This window comes from Urtica dioica, chromosome 8 (genome assembly GCF_054948205.1).
Source record: "Urtica dioica subsp. dioica isolate 48M chromosome 8, U.dioica_male_clone48M_v1_H2, whole genome shotgun sequence".
In the NCBI taxonomy this organism is placed as follows: domain Eukaryota; kingdom Viridiplantae; phylum Streptophyta; class Magnoliopsida; order Rosales; family Urticaceae; genus Urtica; species Urtica dioica.
The window spans coordinates 981,366-994,520 of NC_142763.1; the positions used below are offsets into that span (position 1 = coordinate 981,366).

A 13,155-nucleotide genomic window follows, 5' to 3' on the forward strand; every position below is an offset into this window, starting at 1 on the left:
CAAGTCACTAAAGCAAAGTTAAAATACCAAAGCAAAGCAAAGTTAAAAATTTCAGTCACCGTATATAAATTGCATATTGATTTTTTTTATAGAAGCTCGCATGACAAGGAAATTGCAAGAAGTTTGTATGATGACATGCATTTCTTCTCCTCTCAGATAAGATAACGCCATAAACAAAATTTATACAACATAAGGTGTGTGTTTTTTCCCACAAGATATTATAAATCTTTAATTTTCAATGATATCATAATAATCAAGAAAATACGTACAATCTCCAACGGTTCCTTTTGTAGAAAGATATAGAGTTAGTGATCACAAAAAGGAAGGAGCAAATCGAGTTCTTAATATCTCTCATGCATTTTTTTTTCTTTTCCATTTCTATTTTTTAGTTGCAGGTAAGTTTCCCACCCATTTAAATTCCAGTGTTTTTTTTTCTTTTTATATGTTTGCTATTATATGATTGTCATATCTCTTGTTAAATTATTGGAAGTATAACAAGCAAGAAATATATATATATATATATATATATATATATATATATATATATATATATATATATATATATATTCAACCCTAAGTTTATGTATATATTTTAAAAATAAATGTAGTGATGATTGAATCCACCTCACAAGAGTAATTTCCTTGTGTGCATGTAATAGATACATCTCTGTAAAAATATTTCTAAACTCTATATTTGTTTGTTTATGTTTAATTTGATGGGTTATTCACATATTTCCACTCCTTAATTTGGTTGAAGTTGTTTCCAATATAATTCTATAGCTAGTTAATCATAGAGAAATCTTAGTTGATTATTTGAATATTCAAAATATTGCTCTTTCGCGATGGCGCGTCTTTTCTATTAGGGTTCCCTATAGTAAGATTCGATTCAGAAATATACGAGGTTGACTTGACGCGTCCACCAATATTAAGAGAGTTATTTTGGAAGAAGCCCAAAATGGGAAAGAAAAAAAAAATTAGATACTAATTATTGATACAAAGTAACCAAGCTTCTATCAATCCTAATTAATTCAACCTCACATTTTTACCCCAAATCCCAATAGAAGGAGACAAATTAAAATGCATTTTTTATGGGGGCACATGATAAATTATTTTATTATATATTTTGGGCTATAGGCGTATTAGAGAGTGATGTTTATATAAATTTAGCTAATTAGTTCCTAATGATTTCATGCAAAAAATAAAACAATATTATAGTATTTACTATGCTTTGTCTAGATTTTTTGTAATGAGCTGAGGTCTAGAAATGCTCATATACTACGTGGTACATATGCATCTAAAAGTATAACAATTGTTTATATAGATATCATTAATGACAACGCCAATCTTATCAATCAAATTGTGGCTTCGCTACATCTTATTAGGGGTAAGTTCTCTTACTCAATTCCTTATTTATGTCAGAATCGAATGTAACTTTGAAACTCTGAAACTCATAGAAACTTGAGTAGGTCAAGAAAATGTAGTGCAACTTTTTTTCCTTTATTAATTAAGTAAAAATTCATATATATTATTTATTTCGACGACAATAATGCGTCAAAGATTAATGAACAAGCGATTATATGCTTATAAAGACGATAATCTCGCATTTGAGACGATAACATGTTGCTTAATTGATCTAGTTAGATGACAATGTTGTCTTAGAAGATTTTGTGTCTTTAAAGATCATACTTATAAAGACGATAATCTCGCATTTGTTGTCGTCTTGAGCTATTAAGATTATTTCTATAAGGCTATAACTATGACGTCTATCCACCATAAACCGACAACAATATCGTCGTCGCAGACTTATAACGACGATAATGACACCTTTATTACGACGACAAAATTAATATCGCTGATATATAGCCAATAACTCTTGTATAGTGTTTGTCAAATGCAGGTATTTACAGTGTTAATTTTACTCCTCGGTGCATCGATAGTTCTGTATACACATCACTTGACCAAACATGTCGAAACTTACGCGGATCTAAGTGATGTGAGCTTCCGATCCCGAGTAATATCGGAGGCTGAAACAACGACAAAGATTCTCAATCTAACAAGCACTTCTTCAACAATATACTTGAAAAGAGTTTTGTCTTCAGCTCTCAACCGGCCTAAGCTCTCATTTTATGATATTGAGAACAATGTTAGTACTAACACAATATTTTCCCATTTTAATTGATCAATTTCTTTTATATATTTTTTTAAAGATTAGTTATCCATCTTTCAATGGAAAATATATATAATTTATATATTGTAGCATGATAATTACTTCAATTTTTTTTACAGGTGGCGCCATATTTGTTTCAAGTACTATCAATAACCCCACATTTGACTCAAATATCATTCATTGGGTTCAATGGTCTATTTTTCTCCTACTACAAATATGGAAGCCAAACATTTGCTTTGTACTCAAACTATTCTTCAGTTGATCATACATTCAATGCAAGTAGCCCTAATGATACATCTTATTTGTACACACAAAAGGCTAATCGAGACACGGGAAAGCTCTACGGCAATGTCCAATCATTTCCCTCAAAATCGGTCTTCAATTATTCAAGCTGGTTCAAAGAAGCCTTGAATGGTAAAAGTGGTTCACATGCCTTTTTGGGAGCCAAATGGAACAGTGAGCAAGATCTTTTGTTCATCAACACAGCAAGTGTTAATGGGAAACTAGGGCTTGTCTCCTTAGGGCTATCGGTTGAGGAAGTAATGAGGTATTACACCGATATCGATCTTCGAGGTGGGAAATCATGTTTAATCACTGAAGATGGTAAATTCATTATCGGGGATTCGATTTTTTCCTTTGGTTCGACGAAAGAAAACAGTGACCAACCAAGTGTCTTATGCTATTCAAACGGCACATTATATACAAGAGGCTTTCATCTGAAAATCGAGGGGCGGAATCATATCTTAAAATGCTCGCAACTTCATGTACTTGGCGTAAAATTGGTATGTGGAAATTAGGGATTGGATTTAATGTTCTTTTATAAATTATAAATAAAAAAAAATCAACATAATATGATTAGTATATCTACATTATTAGACAGTAATTTATGATGTTTGAAACTTTCAGGTTTATGTGTTGGCAATGAAGAAAAGTGGGTTTGTCAACTTAGTGCATGGATATCGAGCCATTATTCTTATCTTTCTCACATTGACAATTGTGATAATGATTATCAATATTTCAAGTTCTGTTCCGATCATTCATATGATTGTCAAGGGAGAGGTGTACCTAAACTCAAAGCTTACTAAACAAGTAAACGAGACCGATCAAGCCGAGGGAAAGAGCACAAACAAGAATCGTCAATTTGTCACTGCGAGCCATGAAATTCGAGCTTCTTTGGCTGGAATGATTGGTTTGATAGAGATTTCCTACAATGAAGTTACGTCAGGTTCAGATTTGGAAACAAATCTAAGACAATTAGAAGGATGTACCAAAGACCTATCAAGTAAATCCACTCTCTTTAATCTTTTTTCTTTCCTCTTTAATTTGCTTTCAATTAATGATAAATAATTATAATTGTGTTGTTTCACTAACGCATTAGCAAGGTATGTTAACTTCTATTCTCGACTCAAGCAAGATCGGGGCTGGTAAGATGTTGCTTGAAGAGGAAGAATTCGATGTATTCCAACTTTTCGAAGATGTAGTCGATCTTTATCACCCCGTTGGAGCAATGAAAGGTATAGATGTGATTTTCGATCCTTGTGACGGCTCAATCTCCGAGTTTTCTCCTATCAAATCTGATAGAGTCAAGCTAAGACAAATCTTGATCAATTTACTAAGCAACGCGGTTAAGTTTACTTTGGATGGACAAGTAATCGTCCGCGCTTGGATTAGAAAACCGGCGATGAAGAACACTATGATCGAGTCAAATCAATGTGGTAATGGTTTGATTTGGAGTTTGGCGTGCATTTTTTCCAATAACAAAAGGGAAACTGAGAGCTCAAAACCAATGAGAATCATAGAGAAAGGAAAACATTATATGGAACTTGTATGTGAGGTTGATGATACTGGGAAAGGAATTCCTAAGGATAAACGCGAAACGAAGTCTTTGAAAACTATGTCCAAGTCAAAGAAACCTCTCTTGGTCAAGTAGGCACCGGTTTAGGGCTTGGAATTGTTCAATCTTTGGTAAGTAAAAGCATGTGATCAATGATTTTACATGTATGAAATTTTATTTATGCAATTTCAAATATATATATATATATATATATTTTTTTTTTTTTGCATTTTTTTTGTAGGTACGGTTGATGCACGGTGAAATTGGGATAATGGATAAAGACATAGGTGAAAAGGGAAGTTGTTTTAAGTTCAACATTCCTATCACTATTTGCGATAATGTCGCAGCGACTTCAAAAGAAGATTTGAATAAAGATAGCGAGCCAATGCCTTGTCCTCAATCAGGCCGTCGTGCTCTCTCATGCCCTAGTAAAGCCGAATGGTCTTGTGTTGTGCTACTCATCCAAAATAACGAACGTCGCAAATTAGCAAAAAAGTTCATGGAGAACCTTGGAATAAAAGTGTTTTCGTTGAAGTGTCCGGATGAACTTCCTCTCACTCTCGAGAAAATACAACGCATGATAAAGTGGAATCGCAGTTTGGATTTCGATAAACATATCGAGAGCTTGAGATCGAATCTCCCGTGTCCCAAACTAGTTCTTGCGATGTTGACGCGTCTTTCATCGTCACCATAGATGGTTTTGTACTACTAGTCATGGATGCTAATGCTGGAAAGTTCTCAAAACTGTGCGAGACCACGAGAGAGTTTCGAAACAGCCTTCAAGAAAGTGTTTTTTGTAGAGTGGTGTGGCTAGAGAATCACGAGTCGCAAAGCGCTAGCTTCAAATCTTCCATTATTGGAGTAAATATGTTCGCTCCAGATGATGTCATCGTCAAACACAAGCCGCTTCATGGTAGGCGATTGTTTGAAGTGGTGAGGGTCCTTTACCGACGAAAAATTCCAAAAGCTCGCTTTCTCGAGAAGGGATTAGTGATGATATAAATGTCTCCAAATCCTTTTTCCTAGACAGGGAAATGAATGACGAGTCACGTTCCAAAGCCGACCAATCTGAAATAGAACAAGCTGTTTGTCCAAGCAAGGAAAAACCCTTGTTAGGGAAGAAAATTTTGGTCGTGGACGACACTTTATTGCAGCGAAAGATCGCTAGACTCACTCTTGAAAAGCTTGGCGCTGCGGTTGAGCTTTGTGAAAATGGACTAGAAGCTTTTGAGCTTGTTTGCAAAGGGCTATTCAATCTGAGGAAGCAAGGAGATCCTATGATCACTGCTCTTCCTTATGACTACATATTGATGGATTGTGAGGTAAAGTCTTCTGAATTTTAATACCTAGAATACTGTGCATTTATGAAAGGATTTTATCACAACTTTAAGGACAGTCAATTAGAGATTATGAATCATTAGCTATATAGCCATTTGACTTATAGCGTTTTGAATAATAGGCAATATTTTCTTAATTTTCTGTAAATAGCAAGCTCAACTTATTTACGGTACTCCAAAACTCAAAAAAAAAAAAAAAAAAAAAAAAAAACCCAAAATATGCGAGAATATTTTTGGGTTTTTTTGTCTTTTTTAGTGCCGTAAATGAGTTGAGGTGGCTATTTACAAAAAATTTACAAAAGATTGACTATCTAGCCCTTCTTAGACTTTAGGTGGCTTATTTGGCTAATTTTTTGTTTATTATTATTATTATTATTTTATTTTTTTTTGCTAAGAAAGTTTTTTCTTATTATACTATAGGAAGTGCATTTCTAAAAATGTTTTATGATTCCTCTCAAACTAACAAGAAGGTATATACTCCTTGTAGATGCCTGTAATGGACGGCTACGATGCGACGAGCGAGATAAGAAAAGTAGAGAGGTTGTACGGAATTCATATCCCGATTATCGCGTTGACTGCTCATATGCCTGGTTCTGAAGAAGCTGGCTGTACATTTTCTGCCGGAATGGACGCTTTTTTGTGCCGCCCATTGAAAGCGAACAACTTGATTGAGGTCATCAACAACATTGGAGGATAGAGATAAACAACAATTAAGCAGTGGATTTACTTCAAGGGCATCTGGATATTTTGTATGCTTTGTGAACCAAATTTATAATGTGCTCTGCCTATTTTGAGGTGAATCAGTTTTGGTTGATTAGAGTTTTTTTTTTTTTTTTTAATATGAGATGTTTTTCCGTACAATCAAGTAGTCTTATTTTGATTTATTTCGTGTTTTTCTTCTTATCCATGTGTTTTTGTACCTCTTTTGAAGCATCATTAGTGCAACATCCTCACAGTGAGTTATTTGGTATTTGCTTGGTAATTCTCTATATAGGGTGTTCAGCTTTGTGTTTGATTCTAAGTCACTAGCGATCCAAGTTGGGTGGCCATTATAGTAGTATTATTTGAAGTACAAATTTTTTTAGAGAGATTTAGTAGAAGTATTATCGGCCGGGTATTTAGTTTGAAAAATTAAGTAGAAAGGAATGTAAATGAGAATATGAATTTTTTGGAAGGGTGAGAATATGAACTTACAGACCAAAAACCAGTGAAGGTGGAGGTGTTCACGTTGTTAATAGGTACCGTAATAAGAATGGAAAGTTACATGTTTCATTTGTCGAGTTTTCTTGAGCTAAAAAAATTAGAATGAAATGTATGTTAAGTTGACACAACATTATTATTTTATTTTTGAAGGACAAAACATGGGTTTTTAAATTACTGACCAAGTGCGAAAGTTGTATCTCGACGTTGATGACATGCATCTCATCCCGATGCTCTAGCATCAGCTATTGATTTTGCAAAATGAGGTTTTGTTAATTTGACATTCTAGTTATTAACATAAAATAAACGATTTATTAACAGTTTATCTAAATCATATTAACAATAATATTGACAAAACAACCGATGAATAATGAAACAGCCACAGATTATATCGTATTAAAGATAATATATTAACAAAGATGCTTATGAAAAATGAATCTGAAAGGGAAAGAGAAATTACTAGGGATTGTTCCAATTGAATTGTGAGAATGGAAGCGAAATATATTTATGAGCTTTTTTTTTTACCCCTGGCTTGTAGTATAGTAGTTTTTCTTTAATATATATATATATATATATATGAATTAAAATACGGAAATAGATGAATCTATTGTAATTTGATAACACATTCTCGTAATAAACCAAAATGTTAATTTGATCAATTTTACTAGTAAAAAAAGGAGAGAGACTGGGTAAAGAGTGTACAGATCTCACGGGTTAAAGGCAAGACTTAGGAGAGATATTCAAAGACTTGAAGACTCAAAGAATCGAAGATTCAAGAACTCGACGAAGAACATGAAGGACGTGAAAGATCTCAAGACCCGAAAACTCGAAGATTCGAAGAACATGATGAGAATGACGAGCATGACGAAAGCGAGAAACATGAAAGAGATTCATTGACGAGACAACTCCATAAACAAAATTTATACAACTGAAAGTGTGTGATTTTCCCCACAAGATATTACGTATCTTAAATTTTCAATTATTTTATAACAATAATCAAGAAAACATATGCAATCTTCAACGGTTCTTTTGTAGAAAGATATAGAGATCACAAAAAGGAAGGAGCAAATCCAGTTCTTAGTCATCTCTTTCATTTTCTTTTCTTCATTTCCATTTCCATTTCTTGATTGCAGGTAAGTTTCCCACCCAAATGAATTCCAAAATATATATATATATATATATATATATATATATATATATATATATATATTTCCATTTCCAGTTCTTGATTGCAGGTAAGTTTCCCACCCAAATGAATTCCAATATATATCTACTTTATACTTAGAAATCAAAATGATGGTTTACTGTTCATTTATTGTTCATAACATAAACCAATTATAATTTTACACGTATATAAGTTTTATCCTTACCACGTTCTCAATTGCTTCCTCAATTTCTTCTTCTCCATTCTTCCTCACCTCACCTCACCGCTCTCTTTCTCTTCCTTCTTCTCTCACTGATTCTCACCCCCTCTCTCCTGAACAACGCCACCACCCTTTCCCCGTCTTCCTCTCTCTCACCCGCTCCCTCTTCTTCGTCCTCTCTTCATCTCTCCCGCGCGAGCGCCAACCTCGACTGCGTGCGCGCCTCTGCCGACCGCGCGACCACCGACCAGGCGCCGCCATATCTCTCGCCTGTTGTCTCTCTGTCCCCGCGCTCACCCGACACGCGCTTCCCACGTGAGCACAGCGCGAGTGCCGACGAGCTCCGAGTCTTCTGCGCGACTTGACAGGACTCTTCCTCCTCTGCCGCGCCGACCTCTGCTCTTTCCTCGCTGGCAACGACGCTTCCGAAGAATCTCGGTCGCCCGATTCCGCTCTCTTCGTCGTCGGCCTCCAGAGTTTTAGGTTTGTAAATTAGGGTTTTTTTAATTGTTATTTCTAGGGTTTGAAATTGGCATCTGATTTGGGGATTCCGAAATCGTGCTTGTTTCGATTGATTTCGTTGTATATTATTGATTGAATTTAAATTGAAACTTGTAAGTCTGATTTTGTGAGGATTGTTAGTGGTCATTCAATTGCCTTTGTCTATTGTTGCTTTAACTTAAAATAAATTCCCACAGATTGATTTAACAAATGGTTAATGCTTCTGGTATCCAGTTGTGTTTTAGCAGTTCTAGATTTCTTTAATGATTATGCCAGGTCTGAGTCTGTGGCTTCGTGTGTAGCTTTGTGACGTTTCGTTTGTGCTTTTGTTCAGGACCATCAGAGAAGGCATTTACGCACTTTTGGACCACAGATTCATGCCCTGTTACGGTCAAGGAATTGGCTAACAGAGCTCCGTTCGAAGTTCTGAGCCTCGCGGGATCGATCGCCGAAGCGCTACAGACTTGAAATGCCAGGTCTGTAAGATAGCCAAGCAGGTGAGATAAAAAAAATATATTTTGATGAGAACCCGAGTTGTATCAAGTGCTGTTGTTTGTACTGTGATTTTAATATTTTAACAAGGGTTGATTTTAGTTCTCTTTTTAAAGCATTAGTTTTACATATGATAGGGAGTGAATCCATGTGACAATTGTTTAACAAGGGAGTGAAACCAGACTGCACATCTGTACACACACACAAAAAAAACCCTCAATTACAAGAAATCATCAGGATGCAAAGTTGACTTAGTAACAACAAATCAAATCAAATCACCTCTATAGGAAAGTAGGTTGGCCTTTTGGGCTTCCCAACATTGATGCAAGGACAATTGTCAGAATATTGCAGACTTGTATCTCGGACATTTCTATAATAATCAGTTACTGTCACTTCCTTAGGTTCAGCATCGCTGTCTCCGTTTTTCTGCTTCAGCAAAAAACTGATAACAAGCGTACACAAGAGTTGGCCCAATCAATTAGAAGAAAAAAAAATTAAACAAACACAATAAGAGGGAAACTAAAAGAAGTTTTCTGATTGAAGAAAAACTAAAAGAAAATACGTTTGTTGGTTGCAGGGTAAGTCACTCAGCCCTGTTATCTTGTACTCCAAATTGGAAGGGCTAACTCTAACCCTCGGGTTCTTGAGAGATCTCTTGGCCTGTTAAAAGAGGCATGTCAAGAGAAAATCTAATTAACTCGGCCGTAGGATTACATACAAACTCCGATTACATTTGCCCAGTCAATGTTGTAGGGATCTTGCAAACCTTGGTTAGCAATCAAGAAGTCGACCACAGGTCCAGGTTGGACAATCATCGTTGTGGATACATCTGAAGGACAAAAATTATATACAAACTAAATTTTAGCAATTTACCAAAACTAATTGAATGAATTGTTGTATGAGGTAGCATACAAGTGGAGGTGTTTGAAATCATCAAGAGACCCTCATCTGATGGCCAAAGCTTCATCAGCGAGTTTCAGTTTATTGAGCGAGCTGGGCGAGCCGAGTTGTGCGAGCTGGGCGAGCTAAGGAGTTGAGCAAGCTGCGAGCTGAGCTGAGCGAGAGCTGTGAGCTGAGCTGAGCGAGCTGCGAGCTAAGTTAAGTGAGCTGGTTTGATGCTTGCGTGACTCAAGTTTCTCGGATTCTGAAGACCGTTGGATCATCAGCGAGAGATTGCGTGAAGGACACGTCAGCGTAGCAGGGGTCTTTAAATACGGGCTTGTTGTGATCTTTGTACATAGAACATATTCACAAACTATCTGAGATTACATTGGAGAGAAAAATCTGAGAGAATATCATCGAGTGAGAGAGAACATCGAGTGATATCAGATTGAAGGTTTCCGATTGTATTGTTGGTTTGTATTGTTCATCATCGTTGATAGTGGAACTACCCCAAGGCTGGACGTAGGTCATTTAAGACCGAACCAGGATAAAATCCGGTGTGCTCCTACTTTATCTTTTACGTTCTTGTACATTGTGTTTGTATTGATCTGTTTCTTGGATCACAAGGCACTTCAGTCTCGAAGGCTCGTGTGTTTAACAGGGTCGAAAACGCAACATGAATCAAAGTAAATATCGTTACCAATGTTCAGAGACAACCCTTCTTGGGCCACTCTAAAGCTCGAGTGGAATCCTCTGCAGCCTAACACGCTGCCTCCAACATCCGCAAATTGACTCGGGTCATCGTGAAAAAAAGACTGGCGAACAAGTAGGCATCCCCTGAAAAAAAAAAAAAAAAAAAAAAAAAACTTTTCACAGGTAAATATTCCTTTTCATTATAATTACTTTGACATTGGTTTGTTATTCAAAAGCTTTTGGTATTTTTTTTTTTTTTAGAAAATTAATAAGTTACTTCAGTTGACAACTATGTTTTGAATTTTTCCAGTACTAGATTTCATTAGAAAGTTTAGAAGTTATATCAAAATGTTCGAAAATTTTATGGACCTTGTGTTTTATGATATACTGATCATGAAACTTATTACTTTGCATATTTTTATTCTTAAGCCAAATTATGTTATGCTTTGGTAGCTAGATTCTGTGCATCTGTGTTTCTGTACAACGTGCATTTTCTTATATTCTATTACCGTACCGTTATATACGGGTTCTTTTTTGTTTTTCAATCTAAACGGTATTTGGTGATTTCCGATTTTAACACAGCTGAACATTCTTGTTTGTTTTTATTTACACACCGTAATTCCGGATTCACATATATGTGTGTAGTTTTTTTTAGCTATTTTTGAAGTTTGAACTTCAAAACATAATCCACTTTTTTTTTATACTGTTATCATTTCATCAGGATTGGAACCCAAGATTATGTGTGCGTGTGAATTTTGTTATTAAATTGTGGAAGCTGTCATACTTTGTTTGGCTTTAATATGAATCGTAGCCACTTACCAGCTTGCTAATCAATTGTTTTATTCTGGTAGATATTGGACTGTTTCAGTTTTTGGTATATTTTTCCTGATTCCGTTAATGATGACCGTAATTGTCTAGGTGGTCATTGATAATTAAAAGCCAGCCAAAAAGAAAGTAGAGTTTAAAAATCTTTTGTTGTTGTATTTTTTTTGTATATAATTGAAAGGAGCTAGAAGTTATATGGTATTAAGTAAGCTAATTGTCGTTTTCATTTTAGCCGAGGTGCTCGAGTGTCAATACAACTGCCTTAAAGATACAATGGTTGACAACGGTAAGTTATGTAGTTGCTACTAAAGACATTCGGGCACGATTAAAAATTTTCCTCTCTTTTTCTTCAGGCCCTAAAGGCTCAATAGTGTCAGACACAGTCTTGGGTGCGTGTACTGATTCTGTTCGATTGAGTCGTCGTCCAGGGGTTCGTAGTGATTATTTTTATTTGAAGGATTATACTTGTTTGCTATTATAATTAGCTGAAAATCACTTGTATAATTAAAAAAAAAAAAAAAAAAAAAAAAAAAAGTGAACTTCGTTTCTACAATTGTGTTCCTTACAATTCCGAGATCACTTTAGAAGAAACGTTCCTGTGTGGAACAACCCTTGATGTCAAGGCGTAAGAGCAAGCGTAGTGTTGGATTAGAGCATCGTATAAACCACAGTTTCGTAGGTAAGGGCAACTCTAACACATTGCATTATTGATTTTTAGTATGTGTGTTCGTGATTTTTTTTTCCTTACTAATTCTTGTATCTTATTGTTTACCCTGGTTCTCTACTGGAATAATAACCACTTACAGAAGTTCCTCCATCAGTTTCTTGTCGTGAGGCTTGCAACTCTATTCCTTCAGACATGGTGTTAGGTACTTACGTACGATTAGCCAATGAGCTTGCTTCTAATAAGGTATTACAACTACAGAATTTTCAACATCTTTTTTTTTTTAAATTAAAAAAAAAACTATTACTGAAGCTAAAGTAGCTATGCTTACTTTATAATAACATCTGTCGTTTTACCAGATAAACCACGACGATAACTTGACATCGAGAATACCAGAGTTCACAAACGTATCTGTCCGCCAAGTATTCTTTGCAAAGCTGATTCCAGAAAGTAAGCAAGGCATGTTTGTTACGTAGCGCTCTTGGGTTCCTTTATTTTGCACTCGCACACATTTTTTAGATGTGTTATACTAATATATTATATTTAAAATATTATAACAAATAAAGATTAAAAAAACCATGCTATTTATTTATTTTATATTGACACTGTTTTTTATTCACTAGATATCTCTACTGGTGATACATTATTTCGGGGGTACGAACTGCCGAAAGAACCTTTGTTTCTCAAAAATAGAAGAACTTGTTCTATGTGCGGAGCAATTAAGTTTCAATTTGAAACTCCAAGCTTTTGTTGTTCATCTGGAGAGATATGTTTAGCAATCCAAGAGCCTCCTTATGCCCTTGTTGATTTGTACTGTGGATCTTCTGTAGAATCTATTAACTTCCGCAAGTATATACGCATCTATAACTCGAGCTTCGCATTCAGCTCAATGGGTGTTCATCTCGACGAGACACTGTTACGACAAAATAGTGGAATCTATACTTTTCGTGTTCAAGGTCAAATTCATCATTGGATTAAACCTTTAAATTCTCAAGATCAAGTTGTATCTGCCTTACAATTATATTTTTATGATACTGCCTCTGAGATCCAAAACCGTCAAGAATTCTCTGATCATTTATTAAATGGGGTGCTTGAAAAATTGAGTTTAATTATGGACACGAATCCGTATAAGAAGCTATGGAGTTCCAAGGAACCGGCTGGTTCCAAGATGGTGAGGTCAGTTCGGAGTGAGCTGA

The 13,155-nt window shown here is 35.4% G+C and overlaps 1 long non-coding RNA gene and 1 pseudogene across 1 annotated transcript; one reads left to right on the forward strand and one right to left on the reverse strand.

Annotated features, from left to right (window-relative positions):
- Positions 1-1,330: 1,330 nt before the first annotated feature.
- On the forward strand, positions 1,331-6,035 carry LOC149386973 (histidine kinase CKI1-like; annotated as a pseudogene).
- Positions 6,036-9,067: 3,032 nt separating this feature from the next.
- Positions 9,068-9,506, reverse strand: LOC149386974 (uncharacterized). The gene is made up of 3 exons (XR_016300525.1): positions 9,458-9,506; positions 9,175-9,337; positions 9,068-9,086 (listed from the first exon to the last, which is right to left on the reverse strand). It is a non-coding gene; the product is annotated as an uncharacterized LOC149386974 (long non-coding RNA).
- Positions 9,507-13,155: the final 3,649 nt, after the last annotated feature.